Raw genomic sequence first — 9,054 nt, 5'->3', positions numbered from 1 at the left:
TGCTTCATCTTTAGAACCCAAATTAGATAAGATGTCTAAAATGATAGAGTCATTGGCTGCTGAGATATCTAAGCTAAAAGTTGAGCAGAGCTCTGGAAAAGCAAGGCTTCTAAACACATTTGCTCCAAGAAATCCAAATCCATTCAGAAGAGCAAATGAACAAGTGCAATTCATTCTGAGGGGTAGAGAGACAAATGAAGAAGAAAAAGTTAAAGCTCCTTTCCAAAATGTAGTCATGGAGGAGGAGCAGTTTGAAGAAGAGGATGAAATCCATTGCATAGAAGATAAAGGCAGTGCTGCCTTTCTGACATTAACTGCATATGAAGAATCATTACTACAGGACTAAACCAGTTAAGAGTGGGACAGAGAGGCTGTTCTGCAGACTGGTGAATAGAAAAGATATAATCTAAGGTCAAAAGAAAACAATGTCAAGGAGAACTGTGCCCAAAGAGCTGCTGTCCAAACAGAGCAACAAAATATTAGACAGAAGAAGCCAGCAGCTGATCCAGTCATCTTCAAAGCACCAGCTCAAGAGGTAAGAGGTCCTGACAAGTCCCCTTCTCCTTTCAGTTCTGAACCAGAAGTCCAGAAGTTAAAAATATCTGTACCTCTGATAGAACTAGTAAAGAGTGAAGTTTTTAGAAAGCCTATCCTTGATGCTCTTGAGCAGAAAGCCTCACAAAACCCCACTGACTACGTCAATTTGCAAGATGATAAGCCTGCAGTTGTGCTTAGCCCAATGACTGAACCTGCTGATGATAATTCTCCATCATTTTATGTCTCCTTGACCATTCATGACAAAATCCTCCACAATTGCCTGCTAGACACAGGGGCCAGCCACAATTTGATGCCTAAAGCTGTCATGGAAGAGTTAGGCCTTGATATCACCAGACCATATCATGACTTATTTTTATTTGATTCAAGAAAGGTAAAATGCTTAGGATTAATCAAAGACCTGGTCATTACCCTCACTCAGTTGCCCATAAAGAGCATGATTACGGATATTGTGGTAGCAGATGTCCCTCCCAAGATTGGCATGCTGTTGTCCAGAGGGTGGATTAAGAGACTAGGTGGGACACTACAGAATGATTTATCTTATGCTACTGTCCTAGTGTTTGGAGAAGAAAGAAGGAGACTGTACAAAGAAGCACAGCTGGCCTACATCACCAGTGATGAGAAGAACCCTTCTAATCATCCCATTTATGCTGTGGACACTTATTTTGGAGCTTGTATTCTCCAAATTGAAGAATCCCAGAAAGCTTCAATGCAGATCAAGAAACCAGTGAATCAGGCCGAGGGAGAGCAAGGAAGTCAGGTTTAGGAAATGTTCTTTGATGGAGCATGTTCTCGGGAGACTGCAGGAGCAGGGGTGGTGCTGATATCTCCAGAACAAGAAAGCACACATCTGTCTTTTAAGCTGGCCTTTCAAGTTACCTACAATATAGTAGAGTATGAGGCTCTGATATTGGGTCTCAATGCAACCAAAGACAGAGAAATCATAAGCATAAAGGTGTTTGGAGATGTTGATCTTATCATTCAGCAAGTGAATAAAACATTCCAAGAAAAGCACCCAAGGCTGAAAGCATACAGAGATGAGGTATGGAGACTCAAAGATTCTTTTGATAATTTTTGTATCTCATATATCCCTAGAGTAAAAACTCAACTTACAGATTCACTTGTTGTGTTTGCTAGCATGTTTATCCCTCCCATGCCTCCCAGACTAGTTTATGAAGTTCAAAAGAAATACAGACCATCCTTGCCTGATCATGTCCAGCATTGGAAAGTTTTTGAAGATGATGATGAAATAAATAAGTTTCTGTGAGTCATTGATGAATTTTCCGAAATGCAAATCGACCAAGAGAATGAAGCCTTGGAAGAAAGTCCCCAGCCCCAGATTAGAAATAAAATTGGCAAAGATAGCATTATCCAACTGCCCAACAATTATATACCTAAGGGTCTGGTTCCATTAGAAAAGCTGTTTGACCAAAATGATGTGCCTTATAAGGCTGCCCAAAAAGAAGACCAATCTGCAGTCTGTAAGCATAATATAGGGAGTCCAGGACAACCAAGATATATAAATTTGTCCACCCATCTGTCTGCTGCCCAGAGTGCTGAATACTGCAATTTAATGAAGCAATTTGCTGATGTCTTTGCCTGGGAATATAGTGACCTAAAAACATATGACAAAAAGATCATCCAGCATAAAATTCCTTTAGAGAAAAATACCATCCCTTTCAAACAGAAGCTGAGACCAATAAATCCTTTTCCTTCCTCTAATTAAAAAGGAAATCAAGAAGTTACTGGCTGCCAAAATCATAGCCCTCTCAGATATTCAAAATGGGTAGCCAATTTGGTAATGGTGAGGAAGAAAAGTGGAGAAATCAAGCTCTGCGTTGATTTTAGAAACTTAAACAAATGTTCTAGAAAAGATAACTATCCTCTACCTAAGATGGAGCATTCGCTGCAGAAAGTCTCACGGGCCAAAGTAATGTCTTTCCTGGATGGATTTTCAGGGTATAATCAGGTTGCCGTACATCCAGATGACCAAAAAAATACTGCATTCACCACTCCTTGGGGCACTTTTATGTATTCCAAGATGCCTTTTGGGTTGGTGAACACTGGAGCCACCTTTCAGAGAGCCATGGATATAGCATTTGTGGGAGAGAAGGATAAGTTTGTCTTTATGTACCTAGATGATATAACCGTGTACTCCAGCAGCCATCATGACCATTTGCAGCGTTTGAAGAAAGTGTTCGTAAAGTGCAGAAGGTTTGGGATTTCAGTCAATCCTAAAAAGTCACAGTTTGCTTTAGAAGAGGGTAAGCTGTTAGGACATGTTGTTTCTGCTGCAAGTGTCTGAATTGACCCAGAAAGAGTAAGAGCAATACAGACATTGTCTGTCCCAAGGTCAAAGAAAGATATCGAGTGCTTTCTGGGCAAGATAAATTTTGTAAGGAGGTTTATCCCAAATTTTGCAGAACTTGTAAAGCATATTACCTCCATGTTGAAAAAGGGGTCAGAGATCAAATGGACTGATGCAACAAGAAGATCCTTTGAGTCCATTAAGAAAGCTATTATGGAAGCTCCCACTTTAAGAAGTCCAGATTACAGCAAGGAGTTCCATATATTTTCATTTGCCTCTGAAGACACCCTTGCAGCAGTTTTATTGCAAGCAGATGAAGAAGGCTCAGAGCATCCAGTGGCTTTTTTCAGCAAAACATTAAGGGATGCTGAGCTGAAGTATGATATCATTGAAAAACAAGCATATGCTCTTATCAAGTCTTTGAAAGCTTTCAGAATTTACATTCTACATTCCAAGATAATTTCATATGTACCCTCTGCTTCAATAAAATATGTTCTAACGTAGCCTGATGTTGATGGAAGAAGGGCTAAATGGATTGCAAAGCTTATTGAATTTAACATAGAATTGAAGCCCACCAAACTGGTCAGAGGTCAGGGCCTTGCCAGACTGATGGCAGAAGAAAATTGTAGAACGCTGGACATAAATCTCATGAGCACGATTTCAGAGAATGGTCAGATAGAAGAAGAAACAGTTGAACCAGGGAAAAATCAGTCATTGGCAGAAAATTTAGCTTCTTGTGATTGGTACTCTGCAATAGCTCAATTTTTGCTGAAGCTAGAAATTCCTCCAGGCCTTAGTTCAAGCCAAGCCAGAACTATTAAGCTCAGGGCAGCCAAATATTGCATTCATGAAAACCTGCTCTACTGGAGAGACCCCTCTGGAGTTCTTTTGAGGTGTCTAGACGAAGAACAATCCATTGAAGTCATGCAGCAGTTTCATTCCAGCCTGTGTGGAGGGCATCATTATTGGAAAACTACAGTTCACAAAATCCTCGGAGCTGCATACTTTTGGCCCACCTTGTTTACTGATGTCTTTTCATTCATCAAATCATGTGACAGTTGCCAAAGATTTGAAGGGAAGCAGCGATTGAAGTCCCTGCCCTTAAAACCCATACATGCTAGTGCCCCTTTTCAGCAGTGGGGCTTGGATTTCATCGGAGAAATCAATCCACATTCCAGTGGCCAGCACAGATGGATATTAGTAGCCACAGAGTACTTCACTAAATGGATTGAGGCCATCCCTACCAGAAAGGCTGACCATAATGTGGTCATGAAATTATTGACAGAGAATATCTTCACCAGATTTGGTTGTCCACATAAATTGATCACAGACAATGCAGCAGCCTTTAGGGAAAAAGAATTGGTGGACATGTGTGACTCAATGGGCATTAAGCTGGTTCATTCCACCTCATATTACCCTCAAGGCAATGGTCTAGCAGAATCTTCCAACAAAAGCCTGATAAGGATAATTAAAAAGCTGTTGGAAGACAACAAAAAGAATTGGGATTCTAAACTCAAGTATGCACTATGGATTGATAGAGTAACCACCAAGAAATCCACAGGGAATTCTCTTTTCAAGCTGGTATATGGCACTGAGGCTGTATTCTCAATTCAGTTAACCCTCCCTGTGGCAAAGTTCTTGCAAGAAGAGCAGAATGAGGAAGAGAACATGGTAAGAAGGATCACTGATTTAGCAGAGGTACATCAAATCAGAGAACAACTGGTTGAACGGTCCGTGGCACACCAGAAGAAGATCAATGAAGCCTTTGATAGAAGTACAAAAATAGATAACTTTTAGGTTAGAGACTTAGTTCTTAAGTGGGATGCACTGAAAGAGAAGAAAGGAAACCATGGGAAGTTTGATGCTTTCTGGACAGGGCCTTTTATCATTTCTTAGATCCAAGGGAACAATACCTTCATACTACAAAGTATGGGATGGGAAACAATTTTTGATGGCCTAGTTAATGGGCGGTTTTTGAAAATTTATGTTGCTTAAGGTCTCCTCACCTTAAGGTTGTAAATATGTTATTTTATCAGTTTTTAGTATAGGCTCAGTTAGACTCCATGCCCAATGGAACACTAGGAAATTTTGCTAATTTGGTTTTCACAGGAAAGGCAATGATCTGCAGTTCTTGAGACCTCACAGGGAGGATCTCATCCCCAGAAGGAGCCAGTGTTAGCTCTGCTTTATGACATCTAAAGGTTGGTAACAAACTTGGCCTTGGGTCGTGCTCAAAGAAAGCCTTGAATGATTGCCCTCCCCTTTTCTCTTCTCTCACCTTCCCGCCATCTCCATTTACCCTGCTTTTTGGTTAAAATCATATAAAGCGCCCTCACTCTTAAGCCCCAAGCGCTAAAACCTATACCCCATATAACTGCGCGCCTTCGCAAATTCCCACTGCCGTGACTTCAACCGTCGCTCTCCGTCACCCCCGATCCAATGTTTCCCTGTCACATCCGACGAAATCCGTGTGATTTAAATCCCCACCGTCCGATCATATCCGCCGCGATCGGACGACGTTCGCTCTTCCTGCGCCTGTGAAGTGACAGCCCGTTAACGCGCGATGGAGAGCAGTTTCCGCTGCCACGCGTCACACCCTGAGTGGTATCACGCGCCCTTGTACCTTTATCGCCCAACACCCAACGATGGTGCAATCAATACTGCCTGCTGCCAAAACTGCCCTTCCCGCTCGATAAACTATGAGCATCTTCGACGCCCGATGACCGTTGGATTCGTCCCCCCGAGATCCAACGACCTGTGTCCACTTTGCTTCCATATCTCCTAGTATTCCTTGCCTAGCAATCCCACCGTCAATTCGCCCAATCTAACGGCTGATATTACTCCTCCATCCGACTGTCCCACCCGCTTTGTAGTTCACGTACCTTGACTGTTTCGAGCACCCGAAGGACGAAGGTGGCCAGTTACCAGTACCCGGCGCATTTGCTCCTCAATAGCTACATTCCACGGACAACATGGCCGAAAAGGAAAAAGACGGAGCCCGAGCAGGTGAATGCATTTAACAGTTATGGGATTTCATTCTACACGGCACTCCACCTACCCGCTAGTACAACAGAGCATCTGAGAAAATCGGATTTATTCACTGAAGCAAGTTAATGCACCAGAAACTCCATCAAGCAGTTAAAGCAGTTGGTGGTCAATTCTGACCCCTCCATACTTAGAATGGCCGAACGCCTTTGTAATGAAAGTTTATATATACCTAGAAACAAGATGCAATCAGGGTTGATGGTTGTTGTTTTGATGTAAGGTTCAACTTCTGGAGACTGTAATTACTTTGACACTTGCAGCGTCTCATCTTCATTTTCAGCTAATATAAGCTTCTTTTGCTGTTAATTGCTCACTTTCCATTTCTATTCTGTTCTAGGCTGTGCCTGATATGCAATTTTCCTGAACTCTTGATGTTTAGCATTAGAGGAGATGTCATCCTACCTCTGTGTTAAAATCTTGCATGTATTAGTGAATGTGTTATTCAGAGTTCTTTTCACTTAGTGACAGAGAGTTGTCATCTTGTCTGTACACTAGGGAATTAGATTTGCAAACCTCTTTACTGGTTGCAACCGACCATCACAAGGTCTTGTGCATCTGCTGGTGTGGTCAGTATTCTCCATATTCACCCAATCTCTGAACTGTGAGTAATTGGTGGTCTAAAGCCTTGTAGTTTGGGGGTGTTCACGCATGTTTGAAGTTAAGCATAGTAGAAGTGGTTATCTAGCTTGAACAAGCATCATTCCTTCTATTCATCCATTTCCAACATTAAGTTGAGTTTGTAATGTTCCCGAACATCTCTGAACTACAACTTAGGAGAGTTCCTTGGGGTGATAACAGGACCCACCAACATGTCAAGGGGATCTCCCCGGTAAGAAGTTCCAATTAGACCTCAGACCGTTTGATGTAGGAATCCCAGCAGTGGGTCATAAGGTAATGCCTTGACTGCGATGTCGCATAGAGGGAAGTAAGATAACTCTGTTAGTAGCAAGGGTGTGACTGATGCAGAGAGTCAAGGAATGTGTACGAGAGGTTCCAACACTTCCAAGGGAGAGGAAGGTGAAGGTGAGTTCTAGGTTGAAAGGGATCAGTCCCAACTTGGCTGGGAACACACCACACAAAGGACATGCACTGCTTCCGGCGAAGTAGTCCACTTGGATGCAGAAATCACAACATACAAGGTAAGATAACATGAACAACACTCACGGATCAGTCTGAGATGAGTGTGATGATTGATATAGCAAGGTTCATGAGAAAGGTCTGTCTGATGTCTGGAAGAGCAGTCGACATGGACGATGACAACATTAATAACATAAGCAACACATTAACAACAAGATTCATATAATTGCATACAAATCAGTTCATACACAAGTACGTAAGTTAAACAACATATATTATTAAGGCAACCAGAACAGTCCAACTACAATAGCAACATATGCATGAAAATGTACTCGCTCTTATTATATAAAGAAGTGTAAGTCACAATCATACAATACATCCATGTAAACCTGCGAGCCCAAATAGTGGAACATTACAACCACATCCGCCTCCTCCTCCAAAAAGATGTACTAGCTCTGTGCAGTGGAGAAGCTAAGGCGCGTTACAATATTGTCCAAGTCTTCTTCAAGATAGTCTTAGTAGAAGCTTGGTTGACCAAAAGCCTATACAATGAGTTATGAGGGACTATTTATAGAAAAGGGTGGGGTGACCCTTGAAATTCCTCTTTGTGACAGTTCAACTACCCTCACGACTCTTCACCTACTCTATGACTGTTACATCCAACTGTTGACACTTGACTTACACTTGACATGACTCAACATTACAATGCACATGTACTCATGTGAAACAACATGGCTTGAGCAAGCCTTCCAAGACATCATTGACACTCGGTCCGCTATGGTGAGACCAACTCTTTGGCATGCTTGTGATGGTGAAGCTAGTGAGCTGATGCTAAGCTTGGTCGTCCATGATGGTGTGTAAGCATCTCATGGTGACATCTCGCTGAAGCGAACTCTTGCCTCTGTTGCAACCGATGCATTGGTTCAACGCCTTCATCCAACTCGTCTGCTAACATGCACATGGTCTTCTTGGGTGTTGTTGAACCAGCAACACATTGATGCATAATGTCTGTGTTGATCTTCAAGTGTGTGTTGGTGGTCATGCACATCAACTTGTCGAAGTACATGTTCAACTCCAGTTGGAATTGCTTCTTGTCTTCATCTTGGTGAGTGTGTTGAATGGGTTGGATTGCATGCGTGCGCACAATGACACACATGCTGTTGAATCCCTTGCATGCGATCACCAACACTGCTCACCATGTCTGCTCCATGTTAGCTGCTGGGATGGGTTTTTAACTTGTACGAGCACAATTTCATCCGTGAGTGCACAATGCCCCCTTGTTGTTCTTGACCCTGCTGCAACTCATTTGTCTATCTGTGTAGCTTCATGTTATTCCTTGAGTTGTTGCTTCAGCACATGCAACTCCTTCTTTGTTCCATTCTCTGTCTTCGCACGATCTTCATGTCGCGCCATCACCTCATAGCCGAAGTCTCCAAAGTTGTTTTCATCATCAATGGATCTACTTGAGCTTGCAATCTTGTTCTGCTTCCGTGTTGTCAACAACCCTCCTCTTGCATTCGTTGCATTTGGTATGCTGTCTTCAGTGGTTGTTCATGATGCTACTCGTTGTAATGTTGCTGTTGTCATACCTTGATGTCCTTGTCTACGAACAACTTGATGTCTTCGTGAGTAGGCAAGTCCATAAACACTTGATCGATTGCATCCCCAAGTGTGCTCTGAACGGTTTCTTCGTCTCTGCCCTTCTGAAAACCATTGTACATGTATTGTTGAGACGCAGATGAACACTTGTGATACCTGGAGACATGGAAACACTCATGGCAAGAAATCTGTTAGTCGAAAACCAAAATGAACATGAGCGCTGACTTGCAACATACTTAGGTGAATGATCATGAAGGTTACGCAATTTCGGTCGGGAGACCGACTGCCAAGACTACACAAGGCACATTCTGGGCTGCTAGGGGACTAACTCACTGCTGGAACTATGCAATGCACAGTCCAGTCTGGCTGCTGACTGATGGGATTGCGCAATGCACAATTCTAGTTGGGAAGCATTGTTGGCTTAGGGACAAATTTGTGCAATTTCTTGGGCCAAGCAGCCATTGTCCTCC

This window comes from Pinus tabuliformis, chromosome 6 (assembly GCF_031772625.1).
Source record: "Pinus tabuliformis cultivar Carrire ecotype Pingquan chromosome 6, CPIR1, whole genome shotgun sequence".
Lineage (NCBI taxonomy): Eukaryota > Viridiplantae > Streptophyta > Pinopsida > Pinales > Pinaceae > Pinus > Pinus tabuliformis.
Note: the sequence above shows the minus strand (reverse complement) of the source record.